Raw genomic sequence first — 13,591 nt, 5'->3', positions numbered from 1 at the left:
GGATATTTTATCTATCGGTTTACGGAGCGAGAGTTGCTCGACCTCCGAGTTTCTCCGCGTCCACAACATTCCGGACGACATCGCACGAACACCGGGCTCTCCGTGGATTACAATCCCAGCTTCGAGGAGCCGGCGGCGGCGCAAAGAACGTAAACAAAAGAGGGGGTGCCGAGGCGGCGTGCTAGTGAGGCTAAGGAAGCAGCCACACAAACCACCGCTTCCAAGCATTTTCTCCTCAAATGTGAGGTCGCTGGCAAACAAACTGGACGAGTGGCAGCTGCGGATTGCAACGGAAAAGATCATCAGGGACTGCTGCATATTGCTGATCACGGAGACGTGGCTTAATCCACTCATACCGGACACGGCGATCGAGATAGCAGACCACACAGCACACCGGCAAGACAGGACAGAGCAATCCGGTAAGAAGAGAGGAGGGGGGCTGTGCATTTATGTGAACAATAGCTGGTGCACAAATTCCACCATAGTCACCAGACACTGCTCTCCAGACGTGGAGTTTATGACAATTAAATGCAGACCCATATACCTCCCCCGTGAATTCAATGCTATACTGCTAACTGCTGTGTACATAGCACCAGATGCTAATGCTAACTCGGCTCTGGGGCTTTTGCATGACACCATCAGCAGTAAACAGAGCAAGTATCCTGAGGCTGTTCACATCATTTCTGGGGACTTTAATCATGTAGATCTGAAAACAGTTCTCCCTCAATTCCATCAACACATAAAGTGTGCAACCAGGGGAGTAAAAACACTGGACAAGTTGTACACAAACATCAGACAGTCCTATAGGGCTAAACCCCTAGCACACATTGGCCAGTCTGATCATACATCTCTGCTTCTAATCCCTGCATATACTCCCCTCAGGAAACAAACTCCCATTATGACCAGGACTGTTACCATATGGCCCGAGGAGGCCTCCCAACAGTTGCAGGACTGCTTCCAGAGAACCGATTGGGAGGTTTTCTATCACCAAGACTTGGAGTACCACACTACGGCAGTCCTGGATTACATCAGGTTCTGCATGGACAACGTCACCAGGGACAGACGCATAAGGATTTATCCTAACAGGAAGCCCTGGATGACGAGGGATGTCCAGAGTCTGCTGAAAGCTAGGAATACTGCTTTCAGGTCTGGGGATGGGGCTCTTTACAGTGTAGCCAGAGCGAACCTGAAGAGAGGCATCCGAGAGGCCAAGGCAGCATACAGAAGGAGGATAGAAGATCATCTGAGGAGTAACAACACCAGGCAGGTGTGGCAGGTTGTCCAGCACATCACCGGCTACAAATCCAGCAACTCCTTGGCTGCTGAGGGAGACGCTTCTCTGGCAGAGGAGCTGAACATCTTCTTTGCCCGCTTTGAGGCGACACCAACAGCAGCTCCATCACAACAGCCTGTTCACAACAGCAATTTACTCACAGTGGAAGAGTGTGAGGTGAGGCGGGTGATGAGGAAAGTGAACCCGAGGAAGGCTGCAGGACCCGACGGTGTGGCTGGACGGGTGCTGAAAGACTGTGCAGATCAACTGGCCGGAATCTTCACCAGGATTTTCAACCAGTCCCTGTCCCAGGCCACTGTCCCATCCTGCCTCAAGTCCTCAATCATTGTTCCGCTGCCGAAAAAATCCAACATGAACAGTCTGAATGATTTCCGCCCAGTGGCACTCACATCTGTCATCATGAAGTGCTTTGAGAAACTGGTGCGGAGTCATATCATCGCCTGCCTGCCAGCAGACCTGGACCCATTTCAGTTTGTTTACAAAGCAAAGAGATCCACGGAGGATGCTGTGGCCACAGCCCTTCATGCTGCCCTGACCCACCTGGAGCAGCAGGGGAGTTACGCCAGACTGCTCTTTGTTGACTTCAGCTCGGCGTTTAACACCATCCTCCCACAACGACTGGTGTCCAAACTGGCAGATCTGGGACTTCCATCACTCACCTGCAGTTGGATACTGGACTTCCTGTCGGGTCACTCCCAGAGGGTCAGGCTGGGTCTCCACACATCCACTGCTCTCAACCTCAACACCGGGACGCCGCAGGGTTGTGTGCTCAGCCCGCTCCTCTACACCCTCTACACATATGACTGTGTCCCCACTCACCATAGCAACAAGATCATAAAGTTTGCGGATGACACGACGGTGGTCGGACTCATCTCGGGCAAGGAGGGTGAGCTAGCATACAGGGATGAGGTGGAGCGACTGTCAGAGTGATGCACAGTCAATAACCTGCTCCTCAACAACAAAAAAACAAAGGAGCTTGTTATTGACTTTAGGAAAAACAAAACTGACATCCAGCCACTCATCATTGGCGGGGCATGTGTGGAGAGGGTCCCGGTGTTCAGGTTTCTCGGTATGGAGCTGGAGGATGACCTGACCTGGAGTGCCAAGACCAAGGAGCTGCTAAAGAAGGCGCAGCAGAGACTGTTTTTTCTGAGAATTCTCAGAAAGAACCACCTCCCAAAAAATCTGCTCCTTGCTTTTTATCATTGTTCCATTGAGAGTGTGCTCACGTACGGACTGTGTGTGTGGTACGGCAGTTGCACTTCCTCAGAAAAGAAAGCGCTACACAGGGTCGTCAGGATAGCGGAGAGAACAATTGGTTGTACCCTCCCCACTCTGGAACAAATCTACACATCCCGAAGCCGCAAAAAAGCAATAGACATTTCACAGGACTCATCACATCCCGGTCATTGCCTCTTCCAGCTTTTGCCATCGGGCAAGAGATACAAAGCTATGAAAACCAGGACAAACCGCCTTAAAAACAGCTTTTATCCGAAAGCAATCATGGCCCTGAACTCAGAATAAAACTGCTCCATATTATTCTTCCAATGTGCAATATATACCTTAGGTCAACAAGTGCAATTTGTATATTTATTACTATTCAGTTTGTTATTATATTCTGTCTTTTTAACCCTTATTCCTCACACTGAGTTGATTGCACCTTCAATTTCGTTGTTCCTTTGTAAAAGTGACAATGACAATAAAGATCTATCTATCTATCTATCTATCTATCTATCTATCTATCTATCTATCTATCTATCTATCTATCTATCTATCTATCTATCTATCTATCTATCTTGCACAACCTGCGCCGCTTTATAAAGCGCGTATTTACATATGATGACTATATCATTTTTAAGATGAAATGCAGCAAAATATGTTGATTATATTATACAGATAAAACTTTAACTTCATTTAAATAATCTGTATTGTTAATAATTAAACATGTGAGGACATGGTGCCGCAGCGCTAGCTAGTTCAGGGATTGTTCCTGCATTGCGTTGTATTCTTGCACTGACGCGACACTGGAAAGATAGACGGATAGAATAATTAAACATGTACTACGAAGATATTTCAATGTTCTTTAAAAGTTCTGAAAAATCGGCGTTCTAAGCTTACAGATGGCTTCACGTCTATTACAGAGCTGATTGTGTGGCGATTGGGTATTTGGAGAGAGAAAAGTAAGGACAGGAATTGGAGGTTAGTACGTTTGAAAGAGACAGTACTGCTGTGATAAATTATTTCATTGAAGGTCGCGTATGGCGCAGCAAGCCTCTTGCGTGAGATATGAACAATCACTGCGCCACCGTGTTCCCATGTTTAATAACATGCTTTCATTCCTATCACTATGAAAATGATATCACGTATACATCTCAGTATTTTAATTATTCAGAGAGCTGTAATATCACGAATGTAATGGATTATGTGTTATGTCGGAGAAAGAGAAAGCCTGTTTAAGAAGAAGGTAGTGATTCACACACAGAGCACAAAGAAGATCAAATACAGAACAAAGCATTTAACGTCCTACTTTAGTTACAATGGGATTTGAGAAACTAGTAAATTAAACGATTTTAAGATGAAGTTTATGATGTTCTACTTTAATGGCAAAATAATCTACGTGATTAAAGTGGAAATTTCGAGATTAAAGTTGACATTTCGTGCTTTTTTCCCACTGTGTGCCTATTTTTTTTGTCTTTACCCTAATAAACTTTCATATGACACTCAGACGGTGGGCTACGACTTGCCTTTTCACGGCGACTTTGATATGTGATTTCTTTTTTATTTCGGGCACTGTGCGACTTTGTGAATTTGAGCTTCCGAGTTTCTCCGACACTCTGTCACTCGATCAGCTTCCTTTTGTTGATTATGCCACTGTTTAAACCAACAAATAGTATGTTTTTCCTTTGCCTCCACTTGGTATTCGCTGAAATTCTTATATTTTCCCCCGTGCTTTTCCCATTGTCTTTTCTCAGAAGGCTATTTATATCGATTTGCATATTCAAAGAGGCGTAATTCTGGGAGGAGTTGGGGCGGGACAGAAGGCGCGTGCACGTGCGTTACTTTTCACGCTGATCGGGATTTATTAAGTGGAAGAACGTGAAAGTTTGCGTACGTACAGATTCCTGCATCTGGATTTTTATGTGCGTACGCACATTCCCGCTTTTGTGCTTACGCCATGTTATAGTGTGAGTTCTACGCATGGCGTTATACATGAGGCCCCAGGTGTCACTGAAACAAAAGCAGAATAAAGCGAGGTCAGAAATAAAAGACAGAGTAGAAAACAAAGCAAAACGTCATAAAGAAGTTAAAAAAAGGGGGGCAAACACATGCAGAGCAGGTTAGAGATAATGAAAACTGGAATTCAAAAGCCTCAAAAAAAATGTATGCGCGAAACACATGCAGAGCAAGATACAGAATATGAAAGCAGAAAAAAATGACTGTCAAAAAAAGAAAGTAAACATCGCATTAGCGCAAAGAAAGAGAAATTATTACTCGGAGAAATAATGAAAATGCGAATAGAGATCAAATATATGGACACAGGTGATATGTCAGAAGTATATAAATATTGTAAGACTTTGAAGTTTAAGTCAAGAGAATTTCAAAAACGGAGTTTACCTCACATGCATTTATTGGTTACTGTGCAAAAAAAATTATTAATTGCTGATGATGTGGATCGTTTTGTCTGTGCTGAAATTCCAAACAGAGAAACCTATCCTGAATTATTGTACAAAGTCATTAAACACAAGTCTCATGGACCTCATTAAAAAGATTCAGCATATTGGGACTCAAAAGATTCCAAATATTGTTTTTACAGAAGTTCAGAAATAAAAGTGAAACTAATGAAATAGCAACAATTCAAAGAAAAAAAAATCTTAAAAGTGTGTATCCAGAAAAACAAAACCGGGGGTTGGCAAGCAAAGCAAGCAGGGGGGCGAAGCCCCCTAGTTTTAAAAAAAGAGCCTGGATCCACTGTAGTAATTCCTTTCATAATTTTTAAAACTTCAACCAAGTTACTTCTTTCTCTCTGTTTATTTACTCAACTCCTTCAATGTTTCCTCATAACTTACAATTTGTAGTCCTGGAATCAGCCTAGTTGCTCTTCTTTGGACTTTCCCTATCGTTGCTATGTCTTTTTTTGTCACTTGGAGATGAAAACTGCAAACAGTACTCTGGATGTGCCCTCACCAGTGTGTTATAAAAGCCTAAGCATAACCTCCTTTGACTTGAATTCTACACATCATGTTATAAAACCGAACATTCTGTAAGCCTTCTTAATGGCTTTTATACACTGCCATCTGTATTCAAATCTACTGTTAGTATCATCTCACTAAGCTACAAATTGTAATGGATTGCATGTTTTCCATTTATCCATTCAACTGAGTACAACTCTTGGCCACTCTATGGATCAATGATCTCCATTTCTTCCAATCTCTCATGACTTCTTTCAACTCTGTATGATCAGTCCAATATCTTTCTTGATGGTATATAACCAGCGAGTTCTTGGACCACCTCTTCATCTTTTGCACCTGACCATTCCAAGCATGACATCCTTCTCAAGCGACTTGCTCTGCATGATGTGAACAAAGTAGGAGATTTTGCATTGTTATCTTTCCTCCGGTGAGAACTTTGGTTTGATCTATTCCAGAACTGCTTGGTTTATTATTCTGGTTGTCCATGGAATGTGTAACAGACGTCTCCAGCACCACAGCTCAAAAGCATCAATCCTTCACCTGCCTGCCTTTCTCAGTGTTCAGGTTTCATAGCCATATGTTGTTATTGGGAAAACGATCATACTGACCAATTCACATATAGTTGCCAGGCTGATGTCTTTGCTCTTCCATATTTTGTTCATACCGACCATTGCATTTCTTCCAAGTGCCAGCTGTCTGTTGATCCTGTGGGTGCATTCGCCACCATGATGAGTTTTAGAGCCAAGAAAGACGAACTCTTCAACTACTTCAATTTCTTCATTGTTGAAATTGATACTCACATTTTTTGCTGTTGCTATGATCTTTGTTTTCTTAATATTCAAGCGCAGTTCCACCTTCTCACTTTCTTCTTTGACTTTCTTTATCAGATATTCGAGATCCTTCTTGCTTTCAGCCAGCAGGGTAGTATCATCAGTGTATCGGAGGTTGTTGATGCTTCTGCCATTTACTTTCACACCAATCTTCAACTCATCCCTACTCATACCCTTCTCACCACATGACAGCCTCTGCGTGCATGTTGAAAACTGCTGGTGACAGGATGCATCCTTGGCATGCAGCCTTTGTGATCTTGAATCAAATCATGTCTCCATATGGTGTTCATGACTGTAGCTTCTTGATCTTGATAGAGAAATCTTATGAGCTTGGTCAGGTTTGGTGGTGTGCCCATTTCCTTCAGGCAGGTTAGGAGGTTGTTGTGCTCAAGAGCATTGGACACCTTTGAATAATCAATGAAACACAGGTCTTTCTGATACTCCCTGTTTTTTTCCACAATCCATCAAAGGATGGCAATGTGAGCACAAGTGCCTCTGCCTTTCCTAAAGCCATCTTGCACATCTGGTATTTCCCTTTTGACGGTTGTACTCATGCGTTGTTGGATGATCTTTAGGAGATTTTTCTTGTATGCGGTATCAGGGCTATCGTGCGTTAATTTGAACAATCCTTTGTGTCTGATTCCTGGGGCTTTACGGTTGGCTAATTGCTTTATTGCCCATACGACTTCTTCCTATGGAATATCTAGCTCCAGTTCCAGTGTCACATTCTCCTCCACCAGCTCATTCTGATGTTCACTTTCATATAACTTCTCTGTGTATTCTCTCCACACAATCGCATATTTCTTACTTGTCATGTAGTTCCTGTCCATTGTTCCCTCAAACTGTTGGCTTCAGAGCCATGAATGATGACCATGCCCTCATCACGTGGGCTTAGAGTTCCCACATATAACCTTTTCTGCTTGCTTCCTCTATCTTCTGACATTGTTCATTCCAATAGTTCTCTTTATCCTCTCTGGCCTCTCTTTGGAATTCTACATTTAGCATTCTGAAATCTTCTCTGTTCCCAGTAGCTTTGACCTTCCATTTCGTTTCTACGATGCTGGTGGTTGATTTGGAAATCTTTCAGAATGATTTCACTGGTGTCTTGTATAGAGCATATTCTAAGGCATGCTTTCACTTCTCCCCACAGCTTGTCTGGGTGCCTTTCTTCCATAGGGAGGAGGTCGAATCTGTTCTTTATTTTGACTTCATAGCTGTGGCTGATCTTGTCTATATCAAATTCCATTGTGGCTGCCATTTGTTTGGTATTTCAGAAAATGAGTTTGACTGTGGCTACTAGCAGTTGGTCATCTCATCTGCAGTCAGCACCAGGGTATGTGCTCACTGCTAAGACTGAACTCTGCCATTTCTTCTGACACAGGATGTAGTCGATTTGGTTTCGGTGTTCTCCACTTGGTGGTGTCCAGGTGTACAGATACCATTTGGGTTGTTCATACTAAATGTTGGTAATCGTTAGCAGATGTTCTTGACAAAACTAAACCAGTCACCTTCCTGCCCCCTTCCACTCTCCTAAACTGAATCTTCCAATAATTTCAGTTTCTGCCATAGTTCCCACTTTGGAGTTGAATTCACCAATAATGTAGATAATGTCATTATTGATGTTTGGCTTAGGAGAATCCTGAATTTCATCACTGAAATCTTCCACTTCTTCTTCAGGTGCATCTACTGTTGAGTCTTATACTTGCAGAATCGTGACATCATAAGCTTTCCTTTGGATTTTGGATGGCCATTGTTTGCTCGTTGAGTATTTGATAACTCTCAGTGGCTTTTGCAATTTCCTTTACATGATAAAGCCATGGTATCATTGCCAGAGAAGCACACCGAGTGCTCACTGGAATTGAAGAAACCATTTCTAGTCCAATGTATTTCATTGATGCCCAGTATGTCGATGCTCAGTCTATTCATTTCCCTTTTCACAATGTCCAATTTTCCTGCATTCAAACCATTTACGTTCCACGTTCCAATCTTATATGGTTTTGTGCAGTGTAGAGTGGTTGTTTCGCTGTGGGCCACATCAGCAGATAGGCGCCCCAATGTTTTTTTCCTATCTGTGTCATCTCTGCCCCATCTACTTTGACCTTCTTGCTCTTCCCTAGTTGCATTTCAAGTACCTTCTAGTCTGGGGGGGTCCCATTTTCCAGTACCATATTGAAGTCATTGTTGAGTTGCTGATCCATAGAATATTTTGGCAGAATACTGGGGTAGGTTCCCAGGTCTTTCCCCTGACCAGATCCATTCAGCCAGCATACTTAAAGCATGTTGTTGCCACCCCCAACACCACAATGAGGAGAACAGTTGGACTTTGTAATGGGGGATAATATGAGGCAACAGTTATTTTGAAATTATGTGAGTATTTTAAAGTTCATATGTGTGTGACGTAACATGTTTCATAAGATTGCCTTATAAAAAGAAGTGTGGGCAGATTAGCTTGGTAGTGTGTACTGTCAGGTAACCCAATAAAAATGAAGCCAGTAAAAGGTGGAGCCAGTGTATGGTATGGTTATGGTCAGTAAACTGCTTCACAGAGGTTTCACCATCTTCAGTTTCTTCTGAACCATCTTCCAAACCAACTAAAGCCTAGAGAAATACTCTGATACTCTATCACACCAAAAACCAAACATAATGAAATAGTGGGGATATCAAGCAGAAGAGATATAAGCACTCAAACAGGAACATTTTAATAGATATATGATACAAGGTGTTTCAATCTAAATCTGCAGTCTACAGATCCAAAGACAGTCATTTATTTGTGACTAGCAAAATACCCGCGCTTTGCAACGGAGAAGTAGTGTGTTAAAGAGTTTATGAAAAAAAAAAGGAAACATTTTAAAAATAACGTAACATGATTGTCAATGTAATTGTGTTGTCATTGTTATGAGTGTTGCTGTCTTTTATATATATAATATACACACACACACACACATAAACATATATATACATATACATATATATACATATCTACATATACACATATCTACATATATATATATACATATACACATCCACATATATATACATATATATATATACACATATCAACATATATATACACACATACATAAACACACACATATACATACACGCACACACATATATATATATATATATATATACATATATATATATATATATATATATATATATATATATATATATATATATATATATATATATATATATACACACACAGACACATATATATACATAAATATTTACATATCTACATATATACACATCTACATATATATACACATATATATATACATATCTACATATATATATGTATATATATATATATATCTAGACATACATACATAGATAGATTGACACATATATATATACATATCTACATATATATATATGTAATTGTGTTGTCATTGTTATGAGTGTTGCTGTCATATATATATATATATATATATATATATATATATATATATATATATATATATATATATATATATATATATATATATATATATATAGCAAAATACCCGCACTTTGCAGCGGAGAAGTAGTGTGTTAAAGAGGTTATGTAACTATATATATATACATAAACATATATACATATATATATACATATCTACATATACACATATCTACATATACATATATATACATATACACATCCACATATACATATATATATATACATATACAAATTTACATATCTACATATATATATATATATAGATATAAATATAGACATACATATATACATACATACATTCACATATATATATATATATATACACTGTATATATACATATCTACTTATTGGCTCCTGTATTTAGGATATAGCGGGTTGGATAATGGATGGATGGACATCTATATGCATAGCCCTATTTGCCCGTTTTCGTTTTTTTTCTTTCTTCAGTAATATTTCAGTAAACCCGGAGCTTGTCAGTTCAAATTCTGGTACTGACACCACTGTGTGACCCTGAGGAAGTCACTTCACCTGCCTGTGCTGCAAAAAACAAAAGTAATGTAACAAATTGTACCTCAGATGTTGCAAGTTGCTGGAATAAAGGCATAAGTAAAATAGATAAATATGTATTATACACATAGGAACTATTCATTTATTTTCAGTTAAGTCATCTGCAGCGAACTTTTATAAATGAGGGTTTCTCCTTTTTAGATGGTGCAAACTGTTTCTTCTTCATTGAGGTTTTCTCTTGGAGAGCTTTTTTCATTTCATTGAAAATTAAAGCCGCAGCTGCCAAAATATGTAGCTTTCTTATTAATTTTTCAACATTGCGTAAAATAAATTTATAAAGTAACATAAAAGGTTTAAATACTGGTTATCCTTTTACACTAAAATATTACTAAAGAGATACAAAAAAAGTTAAATGGATATGTTCTTTTTCTTTAAGGAGATTAAATATTACTGAAGAAAAAAAAAAAAAATTAAACAGCCAAATGGGGCTATGCATATGAACTTAAAAGGTGTAAATAAAACAGAAATATATATTTTATTTTTACTTGCTTAACTTGTGGAGGGTGTATCCTGTAGCAAAGCCCTAACTTTTTTCTTGAAAGCCCGTTTCAGTCAATAAGTCTTAAAAAAAGGTGTAAAGATATTGACAATAAGCTAAGCAAACCCAGGAAGACATGGAATCGTTTAAATCAAGTATCATTACATCTTCCTTTCTTAAAGAGAAGTAAGGCAGTACTTATAAGCTTACATATTTATATATAGACATACATACATATATATATATCTACTGTATATCCGAAGCCGTGCAAGCACACTCTTGAGAATGCAACGTATAGTTGTACAGAAGAAAAGCAATCTTGCCTCAAATGAATGGCAACCTTTTGTAGGTCTATGAACTTAATTTAAACTTTAGGTTTACACGGTGCTTTCTTTCCGAAGTACCTGCACTCATGAATATGTCTGTATGTGTCAGTCGGTCAAATCCACGTGCTTCGCACCGGCGAAGTACCGCTTTTAAATTTTTATTAAGAAGAAAAGAAAACCTTTTTAAATTGAGGGAAAATATACTAATAACAGTTTGTTAAGGATCTGTTTTTTTGTGAAGCTGCCTTCACTCGATCTGATTTGGTGGCCAACTATAAGTGTTACCTGGTAGGTAACCACCCATACAATCAGATTGTGAATCAGACTACGAATGCCGTGAATGTAATTACCCCGATCTACATGTTGTCAAATAAACGAACCACACGCCGTGGCGCAATTTTAGTGGCTTTGCCTGTAGCGCTGACGTTCGAGGTTCGATTCCCGTAAGGGAGTGAAGTGAGTGGCTGGTTACCTACCAGGTAACGCTTTTGGTTGGCCAGCAAGTGACGTAACATCAGCCACGGTGCCTTCAGTTGTGAGAAGCAGATCATAGAATGATTGAAAATAGTTTACTGTCAAATAATGCAAAGAGTACGCGACACGTCTTTCCCCCTTATTCTTGTCTCATCAGGCATACACACTCTGCACTCGCTTACGGTAATCGAACCTCGGACGTCAGCGCTAGAGGGGCTTCGCAGCGGTGAAGTATTGCTTTTAAATTTTAATTAAAAAGAAAAGAATACCTTTTTAAATTAAGTCTTAAAAAGAGGTGTAAAGATATTGACAATAAGCTACGCAAACCCACCAAGAAATGCAATCGTTTAAATCAAGGTGCGAGTCGAAAAACACCATCCCATAATATTAGTTAACGATTAACACATTTCTATATGTATTGTAAGCATACAATACAACTGATAATATGTTGCGCTTATTTATCTGGTGTACCGACATTTTTGCGCGTTTAACGTCTGAAATCTAACGTGGTTTGTGCCCTTCAGAATGAAAACAGTTTGCATTTACCTTTTTAATAAAAGGCGAGCTTTTAAGCCTTAGAAATCACCCCGTAAATGCACACGTTTAATTGCACATGTGTTAATATGTATGCTTACACAGTATTAAAAGACACTCAACAACGTCATTTACCTTTGTTCCCGCGTTTGATAAAAGGCGAGCTTTTAAGCCTGAGAAATCACCCCGTAAATGCACACGTTTAATTGCACATGTGTTAATATGTATGCTTACACAGTATTAAAAGACACTCAACAACGTCATTTACCTTCGTTCCCGCGTTTGACTCGTGCTGTAAATCTCTTCCTTGTTTTTAGTTCACGTGATTATGTAGGAGGCGTGATGACGCGATACTTGACTCCGCCTCCTCCATTACAGTATATGGACAAAAAACATGTTCCAGTTATGACCATTGCGCGTAGAATTTCGAAATGAAATCTGACTAACTTTTGTAAGTAACCTGTAAGGAATGAGCCTGCCAAATTTCAGCCTTCCACCTACACGGGAAGTTCGAGAATTAGTGATGAGTCAGTCAGTCAGTCAGTGAGGGCTTTGCCTTTTATTAATATGTATAGATCACATAACACAAAATAAAAACTTTATCTTTATCATTTTCCCAGTTTTACAATTCTTTGAGCAATTCATTGCAACACTTCACTGACACATTGGGTATTAAGAACATCAGAATGAATAAAAATATCATCAAAATATACTAGTACAAAAATGCCTAAAATGTCTCAAAAGGCAGGGACAATGTTTAATCCTTAGGGAATGTACTCGTAGTGACCAGTGGCACTGTTTAAGGTGGTCCTTCTCTCATCCTTCCTTAATATGAATGATGTTATAAAGCACTTTGTTAAGTCTAGTTTAGCGAATGAGGTAAAACCCATCATTTGACATAACAGGAATGAAATGAGATGATAGGGATACTTGTTCTTAATTTTAATTTTGTTTAGCTCTCAATAATCAATACAGGATCATAGAATGGTATCCTTTTTTTACTACAAAGTTAAAAACTGCCCCTATAGGATATTAGATGGTTTAATTAAGCCATTCTGTAAATTTTCTTTAATGCTTGTTTTCATGGCTTTGCTCTCAGGTTTTGACAATGCATATATTTTGTCTTTGGGGAGTGATGCACAAGGTAAGAACTCAATATTTGCAATGAGAGGGAAGTAAAAGAGATTCCTTTTTGCTAAACACATCTTGACTGTTGTAATAACAATAGGGTAAGAGATCAATAGTATTGCAGCAGAAACTGGGAGGCATAATTTGTTTTAAACAATAGTGTTTACGTTAAGGGCTCCAACTATTCATATTTCTGTTTGCCGCTTTAACTTAGAGATTGAAGCCATGGAAAACCTGAAGTTATTTGGTGTAGAGGAGAATGTACAATAAAGGAACTCAGTGTCTCCTGTAATAAGGAATAAACAAAGTCTACAAAATCAAA

This window comes from Erpetoichthys calabaricus, chromosome 7 (assembly GCF_900747795.2).
Source record: "Erpetoichthys calabaricus chromosome 7, fErpCal1.3, whole genome shotgun sequence".
NCBI lineage: Eukaryota > Metazoa > Chordata > Cladistia > Polypteriformes > Polypteridae > Erpetoichthys > Erpetoichthys calabaricus.
The sequence above is the reverse complement of the archived record's forward strand: the minus strand, read 5'-3'. Positions refer to the sequence as shown.